Here is a 13,825-nt window from a genome sequence, read left to right as displayed (position 1 = left end):
AACCTACCAAAACCCACGACCCAGATCGTGCTTTAACTGCGGTGATCCCAGTCATTTCCGGAACGCGTGCCCGAGACTACAAGTGCAAATCACACAAGCGAATCCGGTGAACCAGATTTCGAACCAAGTGGCGCGTGGCCGAGCTTTTAACATAACCGCGCATCAAGCGCAAGCGACTAATGACGTCGTTAATGGTACATTTTTGCTTAACGGATTTTATGCTTCTGTACTTTTTGATACTGGCGCCGATCGAAGTTTTATTTCTCGCGCGTTTGAGCAGAAGCTTGCGCGACCGCGCAACGACTTAAAAGAAAATTTTTCAGTTGAATTGGCTAATGGTGAAACTGTTTTAATTAGCTCAGTGATTAAAAATTGCACGCTTAACCTTAACGAAAACGATTTTCTAATCGACCTCATCCCCATGCCTCTTGGAAGCTTTGATGTTATTATTGGTATGGACTGGCTCTCGAAGAATCGCGCCGAAGTTATTTGCGCCAAGAAGTTGATTCGCATTCCTCGAGAGAATGGTGATCTTCACATCTATGGCGAGAAACCCTCCAGTGGTCTTAAGCTTATGTCTTGCGCCGAAGCCCGAAGACTCATGCGGAAGAAGTGTATTGCATTTTTAGCCCATGTGGTTAAACCTGCTGAAGAAAAGAAGCTTCGCGATATCCCTGTTGTGCGTGATTTCCCTGAAGTTTTTCCTGATGATCTTCCTGGTATCCCTCCCGCTCGTGAAGTCGAGTTCCGTATTGATCTTGTCCCTGGTGCTTCCCCCGTAGCTAAATCTCCTTATCGTCTTGCACCCGCTGAAATGCAAGAATTGGCAAGTCAACTTCAAGAGTTGACCGCTAAAGGATTCATTCGCCCTAGCTCTTCGCCCTGGGGTGCTCCGGTGTTGTTCGTTAAAAAGAAAGATGGTTCTTTTCGCATGTGTATTGATTACCGCGAGTTGAACAAACTCACCATTAAGAACCGGTATCCCTTACCGCGTATTGACGACCTCTTTGATCAACTCCAAGGTGCCTCTTGTTTCTCCAAGATCGATCTCCGCTCTGGCTATCACCAGTTGCGCATCCGCGATGAAGATGTTCCGAAGACTGCTTTTCGAACTCGTTATGGCCATTTTGAATTCTTGGTCATGTCCTTCGGTTTAACCAACGCACCCGCCGTTTTCATGGATCTAATGAATCGGGTGTGTAGGCCTTTCTTGGATAAATTCGTGATTGTGTTTATCGATGACGTTCTGATTTATTCTAAGACCAAGGCCGAGCATGAGCAACATCTTCGGTTGGTGTTGCAAAAGCTTCGAACCGAGCAGCTTTATGCTAAGCTCTCCAAGTGTGAATTTTGGTCGGATGAAGTACAGTTTCTTGGCCATGTTGTTAACAAGATGGGTATCCATGTCGACCCATCCAAAATTGAAGCAATCAAGAACTGGATTACGCCATCCACTCCTACCGAAATCCGTTCCTTTCTGGGCTTAGCTGGTTACTACCGGCGATTTATTTCGAACTTCTCGAAGATCGCTTTGCCTTTAACAGCTCTAACGCACAAAGGTAAACCGTATATTTGGGGCTCGAAGCAAGAAGAAGCCTTTCTGACGCTCAAGCGTTTGTTGTGTGAAGCTCCTGTTCTTGCGCTACCTGAGGGTAATGAAGATTTTGTCGTGTATTGCGATGCATCCAACCAAGGTCTCGGTTGTGTTCTTATGCAACGAGGCAAGGTTATCGCTTACGCATCAAGGCAACTCAAGGTTCATGAAAAGAATTATACAACTCACGACCTCGAACTAGGCGCAGTTGTTTTTGCCTTGAAGATCTGGAGACACTACCTTTATGGTACTAAGTGCATCCTCTACACTGACCATAAAAGCCTTCAGCATATCTTTGATCAAAAGGAACTTAACATGAGACAACGCCGATGGAACGAACTCATCAGCGATTACGATTGTGAGATCCGGTATCATCCTGGTAAGGCTAATGTGGTAGCCGATGCGCTCAGCCGCAAACCCTGCCAACTTAACTGTATCTTGCCGCGCACGCAGCTTCACTTTGCGCCGATTCAGAGCAATCTTGAATCGCGCATTCGTGACGCGCAGCGCGCATCCATCAGTAATGGTAACCTTCGCGCTGAGTTAGCGTGTGGCGCGGAAGCTTACTTTGTCCCTAATCTGAGTGGAATTCTCTGCTATCTTAATCGCGTCTGGATTCCCTTTGATGAGAATCTTCGCGCTGATATCCTGAGTGAAGCGCATAAATCTCGGTATTCTATTCATCCCGGCGCTGATAAGATGTACAAAGATTTGCGCATTACTTATTGGTGGCCCGGTATGAAAAAGGATATTGCTGTGTTCGTAGCTAAATGCCTGACTTGTTCTAAGGTAAAAGCTGAACACCAGCGCCCATCTGGTTTGCTCGAACAACCAGAAATTCCTACGTGGAAATGGGAAGGTATAACGATGGACTTTATTACCAAGTTACCTTTGACAGCAAGCAAACATGATAGCATTTGGGTAATAGTGGATCGTTTGACTAAGTCTGCTCACTTTCTGCCCATTCGTGAAAACTACCGTGTTGAGCAACTCGCGCAGCTTTACGTCAAGGAAATTGTCTGCCGCCATGGTACTCCTTTGAGCATCATATCCGATCGCGATGGCCGTTTTATATCCCGCTTTCGGAAATCTCTCCAATCTGCGTTAGGAACTCGCTTGGACATGAGTACGGCATATCATCCTCAGACTGACGGACAGTCTGAGCGAACTATTCAAACTCTTGAGGATATGCTCCGATCTTGTGTTCTTGATTTTGGAGGTAATTGGGATTCGCACCTGCCTTTGATCGAGTTCTCTTATAATAACAGCTATCATTCCAGTATTGGTATGGCCCCATTTGAAGCACTTTACGGTCGTAAGTGCCGCTCCCCGATTTGTTGGAGCGAAGTGGGTGAAACTCAAATCACAGGACCCGAACTTGTTCAACAGACAACCGATAAAATCGCCAAGATCCGTGATCATCTGCTGACTGCCAGAAGCCGACAGAAGAGTTACGCAGATCGTAGGCGAAAGCCTCTCAAATTTCAAGTTGGTGATCTTGTTCTCCTCAAAGTGTCGCCCTGGAAGGGTGTTGTCCGCTTTGGGAAGAAAGGTAAGCTTGCTCCTCGATATGTTGGACCATTTAAGATTCTCGCGCGTATAGGAAAAGTTGCCTACAAACTTGACCTGCCGCCCGCGCTCAGTAATGTGCATCCAACGTTCCATGTATCCAATCTCAAGAAGTGTTTAGCCGACGAGAACCTTCACATCCCACTTGATGAAGTTCAAGTTGACGAATCCATGCATTTCGTTGAGAAGCCTGTTGAGATTATGGATCGCGAGGTTAAGCAAACCAAGCGCAGTCGTATCCCTATCGTGAAAGTTCGCTGGGAGTCCAAGCGCGGAGCCGAGTTTACATGGGAAAGGGAAGATCAAATGAAGATCAAGTACCCGCACCTGTTCTCTGCGCAACCTACTTCGAGATAAATTTCGGGACGAAATTTCTTAAAGTAGGGGAGACTGTGACATCTGACCCGATCCGACCCGACCCAGGTACCCGTTTCTCCGATCCGATCTCTTCCTTTTATGATTTAATATTTATTTATACTTATACTTTATTTTTAATAATAATGTTTTCCTTCCCGCCTCTTCCTCTCTTTTCCTTTCCGCCGTCCCGTCCCTCTTTTTCTCTCCGCCTTCTTTTCCCTCTTGTTGCCGTCCCGCCTCTTTCTCTCTCTTGTCGTCGTTCCGCCCTTACGCCTTGAACCTCCTTTTTCTCTTAACTCTTTGCTTGTCCTTTGTTCCTTCCCGCCTAAGGTTGTCTGCGCAGCTCCACGCGCCAGACTCCTTGCTAGGAAGCCTGCGCGAAGACCAGTTGTTCCTGCGATACGCGAGGCGATCTGTTCTCGCAGCGCGCTAAGAATTTTAGTTCTTCTCGCAGCGCGCTAAGAACGGTAGTTCTTCCCGCGACGCGCTAAGAATTGTAGTTCTTCTCGCAGCGCGCTAAGAACGGTAGTTCTTCCCGCGACGCGCTAAGAATTGTAGTTCTTCTCGCAGCGCGCTAAGAACGGAAGTTCTTCCCGCGGCGCGCTAAGGATAATAGTTCTTCCCGCGGCGCGCTAAGGTTTGTTCTGTCAGCCTTCGCCCTCGCGCGTGTGCTCGAGCCTTCTCGCGCTAAACCCTTTGAGTTTCCTTCTGTTTAATCTAGCCGTTTGCTTTTATGTTGTCTTATCTTCTGTGCTGTTGACCTGACCTATCTTATGTCTGAAAAGTTACTTTCGGCGTAGCATGCGCGCCAACCCCATTGGTTGACAGAAAAAGTGACTGACATTATCTTTGGAGATCTGCTTTTCCATGCTTGACCAGTACCTTTTCTGACACCTCCCATGCCTGTTTACTGTTCCCTGTCAGTCTTCCCTTTTTGCTTTTTCTCTTTTCCTGCAGCCGTCATATCTTTTGTTATCTTTTGGTTTGTCTTGTTCTGTTTGCCTTGGAGATCTTTTCCCCTTTTCTAGGGATTGTGTTCCCTAGGGTTTCCCTATAAATAATAATGTTATTTTCCTAACACTTCACACACAAACACTTATTTTAACCTCCTCCTTGATCTCTCTGCCGCCTCCCTCTCTGCCTCCGTCTTCCTCCCTGTTCTGCCCTGCTTTTCCGGTAATATATATTATATATAATAATTTACTTATTAATTATGCTAACTTATAATCAAGACTTAAATCAAATCATTAAAACAATAATCTTTAATTATAGGTTAACTTGTGCTTGTTTAAAGTTGGTTCTTGCTTTATCTTACACCACACCGTTTATCAAGTGAGTAATCTCGTACCTAATCCCTTTTTATTTTTAATGTTTTGGGATGTTCATGTGTTCGTACAAACTTGAGTCTTAAACTTGTTTATGAACTTTAGTCGCGCAGTATCCCATGTGTTGAGGACGTTTACTTGGCTGTTTATTTGTATGTGTGTATCATTAACCGCTTTGTTCGGCCTATTCCGCAGTTTTCATGGATCCATTGGATGAACACGGGAGACCTATCGTTTACGATTTTCTTTGTTTTACACTTGCACAGATGTTTTCTCGTTTTTGTGCTCATTTGGGAGCACGGATTGAACTATGAACTATGATCTATTTAGGCTTGATCACAATCTGATTACACCCTTGTTAAACACCAGACATACACGTGTTGCGCGCAGATTTATTGTTATCTATGTATTGTATTAAACTTGATTTCTCACCAACACGCAAGTGTTTGACGTTTTATTTTAACACATGTTCAGGTTTGCTGTAGCTACATTTGGAGCTTGTGGACACGTAGGACGTTTTTACTTTTGGACCTAGATTAAAATGTATCAAGACAAGTTATTGTTGTTCGAATATTTTGCCTTATAATATAATGAATTATGTTGCTTTATGTTATCTTGTGTTTACTTTGCGCGTGCGCGAATGAATGTATTTATTAAATATTGACACCCAAATAGTGTCACGAGTAATGAAACAATATGTGGCGCCCCGATGTATAATCCGCCTTTGGTCGGGGTGTTACACATGCGTCCCCGCGGATGCACAACCCTTCGCCATGCATGCGCGCTCAACTCCCGCCATGCATGCGCGCTCAACTCCCGCCATGCATGCGCGCGCAACCCTTCGCCATGCATGCGCGCTCAACCCTCCGCCATGCATGCGCGCTCAACCCTTCGCCATGCATGCGCGCTCAACTCCCGCCATGCATGCGCGCCCAACCCCAAAAAGACATTCTTAATCGCGGAGAAGGTGACAAGAAGGAAGGCGGCAGAGAGCCTAACAGACCTCTACCAAGAATATGGACTCCCCTCACCAAACTAATATGCGTTCTATTACCTTTTGCATACATGTTTCACACTTCCCTTTATTAATTTTGAGCAATATGACAACATTGTATTGACATCAAACTAAAAATAAAACGAAGTAAAACATACATGCGCGAGCTCCAAGCTCAGACGCGTTGACGAGTTTTAACTCTAAAACGTCAGGGCCTTAGCCCAATAATATGAGCCTTAGCTCAAATTAATCATAGCATCCATCATACGTATTGCGCAGCTGGACCATAAAAATACCTAAGCACAACTAAGGCAAAACACATGCCAAAGCATAGTTGTTAAGGTCTCAGGTCGGGGCCGCGCATGGGATTATAATGGATATAGGCAGAGTAATACATACTGACACGTAAAGGCTAAAAAACTCATTCATAATTCCCTATAATAAATGCACGATAACGTCGCGCAAAAGAGGAATAATGAAATGCCAAGGCACGTGTCAGCATATTCAGAATATCGCAAAATAACTTGAAATATGACAACTGTTAAGGATTAAGTAAAAATAATTTCCTTACAACCTTGTTCAAGTTTCAATGTGTAAGCATACCTTATATTCAACAAGCACACGCATGCGCCACAGCGGTTCGATACACCGCCATCACGCATGCGCCACCGCAGTTCGACACACCGCCATCACGCATGCGCCACCGCGGTTCGATACACCGCCATCACGCATGCGCCACCGCGGTTCAGTACATTGCCACCACGCATGCGTCACCGTGGTTCAATACATTTCCACCATGCATGCGCATCCGCGGGTCCTCAATACGCTGCCATGCATGCGCACCCGCGAATCCTCAATACGCTGCCATGCATGCGCACCCGCGAATCCTCACTACGCTGCCATGCTTGCGCGCCGTGAATCAACATTCTGCTGCCATGTATGCGCATCCGCGGATCCTTAGTATGCCGCCATGCATGCGCGCCGCGAATCAGCATTCTGCTGCCATGTATGCGCATCCGCGGGTCCTCAATACGCTGCCATGCATGCGCACCCGCGAATCCTCACTACGCTGCCATGCTTGCGCGCCGTGAATCAACATTCTGCTGCCATGTATGCGCATCCGCGGGTCCTCAATACGCGCCAAATTTAAAGGTTGGGAATCCTCATAAACCCATACGGCCATGCGCCAAACTTAAAGGTTGGGAATCCTCATAAACCCATACGGCCATGCGCCAAACTTAAAGGTTGGGAATCCTCATAAACCCATACGGCTACACGCCATATTTAAAGGTTGGGAATCCTTATAAACCCATACGGCTACGCGCCACACTTAAAGGTTGGGAATCCTTAAACCCATACGGCTACACGCCACACTTAAAGGTTGGGAATCCTCAAACCCATATGGCTATGCGCCATACTTAAAGGTTGGGAATCCTCATAAACCCATATGGCTACGCGCCAAACTTAAAGGTTGGGAATCCTCATAAACCCATACGGCCATCGGCCACACGCCAAACTTAAAGGTTGCGAATCCTCATAAACCCATACGGCCATCGGCCACACGCCAAACTTAAAGGTTGCGAATCCTCATAAACCCATACGGCTTCGCGCCAAATACAAGACCGAACGCGGCTCCGCTCCGCTCAACACGCCATCATGATTAAACCTCTTATAACCCGAAGCAAAGTATACATATGCAAAAAGGTACATTTGGGAAGCACCGGGTCCAAAAAACCGTACCAGCACTCCTAATAAGTCCAGAACTCCAACTAACCGCTTGCACGCCCAGGAGCAGCACTGGACTAGGGGGACTGGTGGAGGTAGGATCCTAAATACCCGGTGGGTCCAGTTTCCAATTTTCTTATCATCATCCAAGAATTTCATTGAAAAACCAATTACCGGAAAAAACAAAAACATGGCGGGTAATTAGAGTCCACGCCGCTTCCTGCTCCGGCAAGCAAGCCGCAAGTTGTGATGATCACCGTGGCACAACTCTCCGCCGCCGCGCATGCGCTCGCCGTGGTTCAATACAATGCTAACATTCACGCACACCACGACAAGTGAACCTCGCCACCGGGTAATGTCATTGCGCCACCACGCGTACACGCCACCGCGGATAACCATCTGGCCGCCATGGTGCATGCCACCATGCATGAGTTCCACCGCTATGAAGCAGCAGCGCGCCATCACGCATGCGCGCTAGCGCCGAGCACCGCACCACAGCGATCCAACACCTCGCCACCGTGCATGCGCATCGCTAAACAACATACCGCCATCATACGTGCGGATCACCACTACGCAATCACGTCACAAAAGAACACTGCGCCACACGCGTGGGCGCCGTCGCGGAACAACACCGCGTCATTATGGATGGGCGCCTCCAAAAATTTGGTTTCTTGCATCCGCATCACTGTTCAAGTGGGAAAACATGAAGGCCGCCATCACGAAGACCACCATGCTTGTTATTTGTAATCCGTTCATGGCGTGTCAACCGTTTTCTCATGCGTATAGGCGGACAAAAACAGGCACGGCGGATTAACACCCACCACCGCGGATCACATACACACTAGCATACTAACAGCGCCACTATAGCAGGGTGGAATACAAGCCACGTCGCATGCGCGCCACCGCGGATCAACATTCTGCCACCGCAGTCGCAGATCAACCCTTCCGTCACTCTACATGCGCACCGCCATGATGCTTGCGCGCAGTCGCGTATCACATTCCACCAACTTGATCCGGTGGGTAAAACTCCGCCGTCACGGAACACATGCGACCTTCTTGAAGTTCAACGCTAACTTCGGCAATTACGAACTCCATGCAACCATCCCAAATGTTCAAAATGGTGGCAGGAACGTGCAGAGGCAAAAAGATTTAAAAGAGGAAGGAATTATCTCCAACTTTTCATAACAGCCCCTCATCCGCCCATGTGATTAAAACTTTATTAACAAGTTTATTATTACAAGTTCAATGCTCCTAACATTATTTAGCAGCAATGAACTGGGGGACTATCGTGGTATACCACCACTACATTATCGCGATGGAAGACATCCGAATCTTAGGTCGGGAGCCTAATAATATCCCACATGGCCACGCAAAAAACATAAAGGTCGGGAGCCTAATAAATATCCAAAACGGCCACGCGCCAACGTAGGTTGGGCACACCTCATAATTTGCCCGATGATGGGAACCTTGTAATACATCCACTTTTAGTTGATATGTTTTTGCAGGTTCGGCTACGAGTCGCACAAGCACCTATGACATTATTATTATTATCTGGCCGTTTGTGCCTCCATTATTATTTTGAAGACAAGTTGGGATATTCATCCTGCGTAGAAGAGGCCCTTGTGGGCCAGTCATTATCATCATATTATAACTCGTAAGTCGCATCGCGCGCAAGCTTCATTATTTTTATAGCTCGTAAGCTGCCTCGAGCGCAAGTTGCATTACATTATTATCGAGATGCGCACTCTATCTTTTATCAGGCCCCGCGCCACTATTGTTATGATGCGTGCTATATCTTATTCATGCCAGTGCACCATTATTATCATAAGGATCACAACATGACACCATCATGGAGAAAACCTCTTAAAACTCAAAGACAATAAAGACAAGGCCGAAGAAAAGGGAAAAAACCGCCTCATATCCTAACACACCTTATGAAGTCCAGCGCTCCACCTAAACGCTTGCACGCCTAGGAGCAACACTGGACTTGGGGGGGGGGGGGCTTGTAGGGGTATGGTACTAAACCCGGGTTACGACCTTAATTTATGTCTGGCTTATTTTATTATATGGACTAATACAATATTATTGGGCTGAGGGGGTTTTGTGGAGGTAACCCTAACTGGGCTAGGCCCATTAGGGTACCATGATGGTGGCCATGAGGCTCCCTATATAAGGAGGTCTCCACCTCCTTATTAAGGGTTCTTGTTGTTCTCAATAAGAGCCACCACCATAACCATTTTTGTGTCTGTAAACAAGAGATCCTCGAGATTTCTTAGCAGTCACCTCCACACCCCCAAAAACCATTGCAGATCTCAAGCTACCGGAGAAGAAGATCAAGACGTGGTTCGTTCATCTCGAAGACCGGGGAACATCGTCATGGATCAGGTCAGATTCATTTCGTGTTTCTACATCAAGAACCAATTCAACTCTCCCCTTTGTTCTTTATGTACTCTCTCTCTCTCTCTCTTATCAAATTCGTTAGATTAATTTAATAAAAGTAATACTATTATTATGTGTATAATGTTGCAGCTGAAAGTTCAAGTAAAGATAAAGAAGGTTTGGTTAATGGAATTGGTGTGGCGGGAAGCAAGGTCTCCGAAGGCAAACTTCTTCAAGTTGTTTTGGTTTCTCCACAGGTCAAATCTCTGTGTTTGTGTTGCTCGTTTTTACTTACTCGAGCTCGGCTCGTTTATTATTTATCAAATAATAAATAATTTATATACAGTTTTTATTAATTTAATATATTTTGAGAAAACGTTAAATGAGGGTAAGCTTGGCTCGGGCTCGTGTGCACTATGCAGTATCTTAAATGAGCCGAAGTTGGGCTCGAGCTCAGGATTATAGTGTGAGATTAGTGCATAGAAGTTGAAAAGAGCTAGAATTTAAAATACACTAGGCTCGTTAAGGTTGGAAAAAAGCCTAAACGATCTTCCTATACAAGACTCGCTTTATTTGAGGCTAGGGGTACAAATGAGCTGAGCCCGAGCTCGACTAGGCTCTAGCTCGGCTAGTTTTGACTTACGAGAGCTCAGGCTCATTTCGAGCTCTTTTTCTAAATTTTGAGCTCGGCTCGTATGTTGTTATTTCAACTCGGGCTCGCCTCAAGCTCGGCTCAATTAATATTTATTAACTAGTTTATATACGTTTTTAATTATTTTTATATATTATGTAAAAACCTTTAACAAGCCTTAGCTCAACTCGATCTCGAGCTTGGTTGTGCAATGTAAAATAAATAGATAAAAGCCCAAAAGAGGAGAAACTTAAAAATCATAGTTATCAAAGGCGATGCGCCCCTGCGCCTAGGCGAGGTTTCTAGGCGAAGCGACATAACACCGCCTATGTTGACTCAGGTCGACAAATCAGGAAGAAAAGCGGCAAGTCTATATTATTATTATTATTATTATTATTATTATTATTATTTTATTTAGTTTGATTTTCTGAGATAAATATTTAACAACTTACCAAATATTTTAGGGGTTAACAAAATTAACAGATAAACTCTATCTATATAATTTCTTTTAACTCATTAAACTTTATATCTTATATCGCTTCAAGCAGCAACAGCCGACCAGAAGCTTAAGAAAACACATGGTTTTTTTTTTGTTTTAGATTATAAGGTTGGTAATATTATGTTTTGTTTAAATTTCTGTTTTACATTATGAGCTTCTTAATATACGGTTTTGTTTTAATTTCTGTTTTAGATTATTAGATTATTAATATTCAGTTTTGTTTAAGAATATTAGATTATTAATATGCAGTTTTTTAAAATTTTTGTTTTAGATTATTAGATTAGTAATATGCAGTTTTGTTTTAATTTTTGTTTTAAATTATTAGATTAGTAATATTCAGTTTTGTTTTAGATTATTAGATTATTAAGGTTCAGTTTTTTTTTAGATTATTAATATGCAGTTTTTCTTAATTTTGTTTATGAATTTTTTTATTTAAGTGCGTTTTTTTTGTCTCAGGCCACGCCTTTTTTGCGCCTAGCGCCTACCGCCTAGGGCAGGCAAGTTCGCCTTGTGTGCGCCTGTCGCATTTAATAACTATGTTAAAAATACACAAGGCTTGTTAAGGCTCGACGAGCCTAAACGTGCTTCCCATACAAGGCTCGAGCTTGGGCTCATAACGAGCTCGAAAATGCTCGTCTCCTTTCGAGCTTTTTATCGATCTGAGCTCAAGTAGCTCACGAGCAGCTCAGCTCGTTTGCACCCCTAATTGAGGCTCAGGTTCGGCTCGTTTACACCCACCCAATATGCATTTCGAAATAAGAAAATATCCCTCTTTTTGACTTGCTTTTTACTTGGAATTGAGACTTTTTATTCAAATAGATCATATATTGTCATTTTGTTGACGCTTAATGTAATTGAGCTCTTTGATTGTGCCTTCATTGAACATCAAAAACATAATTTGTTTCGTAGACTTTAATTTCCGTATGATTATATTGATTTATGTTCTCAGTGTTGCTGTAATTATCATTATAAAACCAGAAATTTGAGCATTGTGGCACTGAATTGATCAATTTCATAGTTTTTGCTGCTTATTCGTAGCTCTATGATCCTTTTACAGATACCCGGAAACACTGGATGCATTGCTAGAAGTTGTGCAGCATCAGGTGCTGGATTGCACCTGGTTGAGGTTTACTTACAACTTAACCTTTTATTTAAACTTATTTATGTCTTAAAACATTGAATTATAAATCATAATTCTTTTCTCCTTCAGCCACTGGGATTTGAGGTTGATGACACAAAACTAAAACGAGCTGGACTCGATTACTGGCCGTATCCTTATTAATATAACATAGAGTTAAATAATATTAATAATTATTATAATAATTATTATTAAACATACTTTTAGTTTTCCCTTTGATCTTCATATCAGATATGTAGTTGTTAAAGTACACAGCTCGTGGGCTGATTTTCGTGACTATTTCAAACAACAGGTTGTTTAACTTTTGATTTTTTTTGCTTTCGATTTAAATTTATTTTTAATAGTTTGTTATTTAATGACTTAAGTTATATGTGATGGACAGAGTGGTGAGAAAAGGTTGTTAGCATTTACCAAAAGAGGGACAAACATACATTCTGTAAGTCACCATGGCTCATTGTTTATTATTACTAGGGTTGTGCATGTGTCGGTTTTTGGCTCAAACCAAACCACAAAATGAAAATTCGGTTTTTTAGTTTTTGTAAATTGTTTGGTTTTACATAGGCTTGTAAAAGAACTGAACGATTTAACTGTTCAACGGGGAGTTTGTTTATGATCGTTTATTTAGTAAACGAACGAACATGAACACGTGTCTGATTCGTTCGTTTATGTCCATGAATGTTTGTTCTTTTATGTTCGTTACTTTACGTTTGTTCGCTTGCATTTGTTAGTATATTCATTTAATATTTTTTGACCCGTTACAATAGGGTCTCATTTTAATAACTTTTTCAGCCCAGCACGTTGTAGGGGTATGGTACTAAAACCCGGTTCTACGACCCTAAATCTATTATGTTTGGCTTATTTTATTACATGGACTAATACAATGTTATTGGGCTGAGGGGGTTTTGTGGAGGTAACCCTAACTGGGCTAGGCCCATTAGGGTATCATGATGGTGGCCATGAGGCTCTCTATATAAGGAGGTCTCCACCTCCTTGTTAGGGGGCCATGCTCAATAAGAGCCACCACCACTTTTTGTGTCTGTAAACAAGAGGTCCTCAGGATTTCTTAGCAGTCACCTCCACACCCCCGAAAAACCATTGCAGGTCTCAAGCAGCTGAAGAAGAAGATCAAGACGTGGTTCGTTCATCTCAAAATCCGTGGAAACATCGTCATGGATCAGGTCAGATTTCATTTCGTGTTTCGACATTGGCGCCATCCGTGGGACGGCAACGAACTACCCTTCGATCTTCATCTCGGCTGTCGGATCTCTCTCAGGAAAAACCCAGATCTGGAAGTTTACAGAAAAAGGCTTCAAGGCTTGTTCTATTAAAGCTCAAAAAGATCCATAGATCTAAAAAGAGGCTTCCAGATCTGTGCAAAAAGAAACGGCCTGATTCGAATGATCAGGTCTCCGGATCTGTGATGGTTTTAAATCTGCTCCGAGCTTCAGATCTATCTAGGTCTGATTTACAGATCTAGGTCTAGATTACAGACCTGGATTTTAGGTCTAAAGTTGCAGATCTGACTCTAAAATTGCAGATCCAGAAATTACCAGACTTCCGCTGCCATGTACGCGCGCCCGCGGATTCTCACTCCGCAGCCGTGCATGTGCCGCC

The 13,825-nt window shown here is 43.8% G+C and overlaps 1 long non-coding RNA gene across 1 annotated transcript; it reads left to right on the top strand.

The window, feature by feature from the left end:
* The first annotated feature begins 9,974 nt into the window (after positions 1-9,974).
* Positions 9,975-12,796, top strand: LOC143585591 (uncharacterized). Its single transcript, XR_013144566.1, has 6 exons — positions 9,975-10,010; positions 10,094-10,200; positions 12,131-12,199; positions 12,284-12,342; positions 12,443-12,503; positions 12,594-12,796. It is a non-coding gene; the product is annotated as an uncharacterized LOC143585591 (long non-coding RNA).
* Positions 12,797-13,825: the final 1,029 nt, after the last annotated feature.

This window comes from Bidens hawaiensis, unplaced genomic scaffold, assembly GCF_021521415.1.
Source record: "Bidens hawaiensis isolate Kalapana, Puna unplaced genomic scaffold, B.hawaiensis_p1.1 tig00033899_1, whole genome shotgun sequence".
In the NCBI taxonomy this organism is placed as follows: domain Eukaryota; kingdom Viridiplantae; phylum Streptophyta; class Magnoliopsida; order Asterales; family Asteraceae; genus Bidens; species Bidens hawaiensis.
Note: the sequence above shows the minus strand (reverse complement) of the source record. Positions and strands in the feature narration are given on the sequence as shown.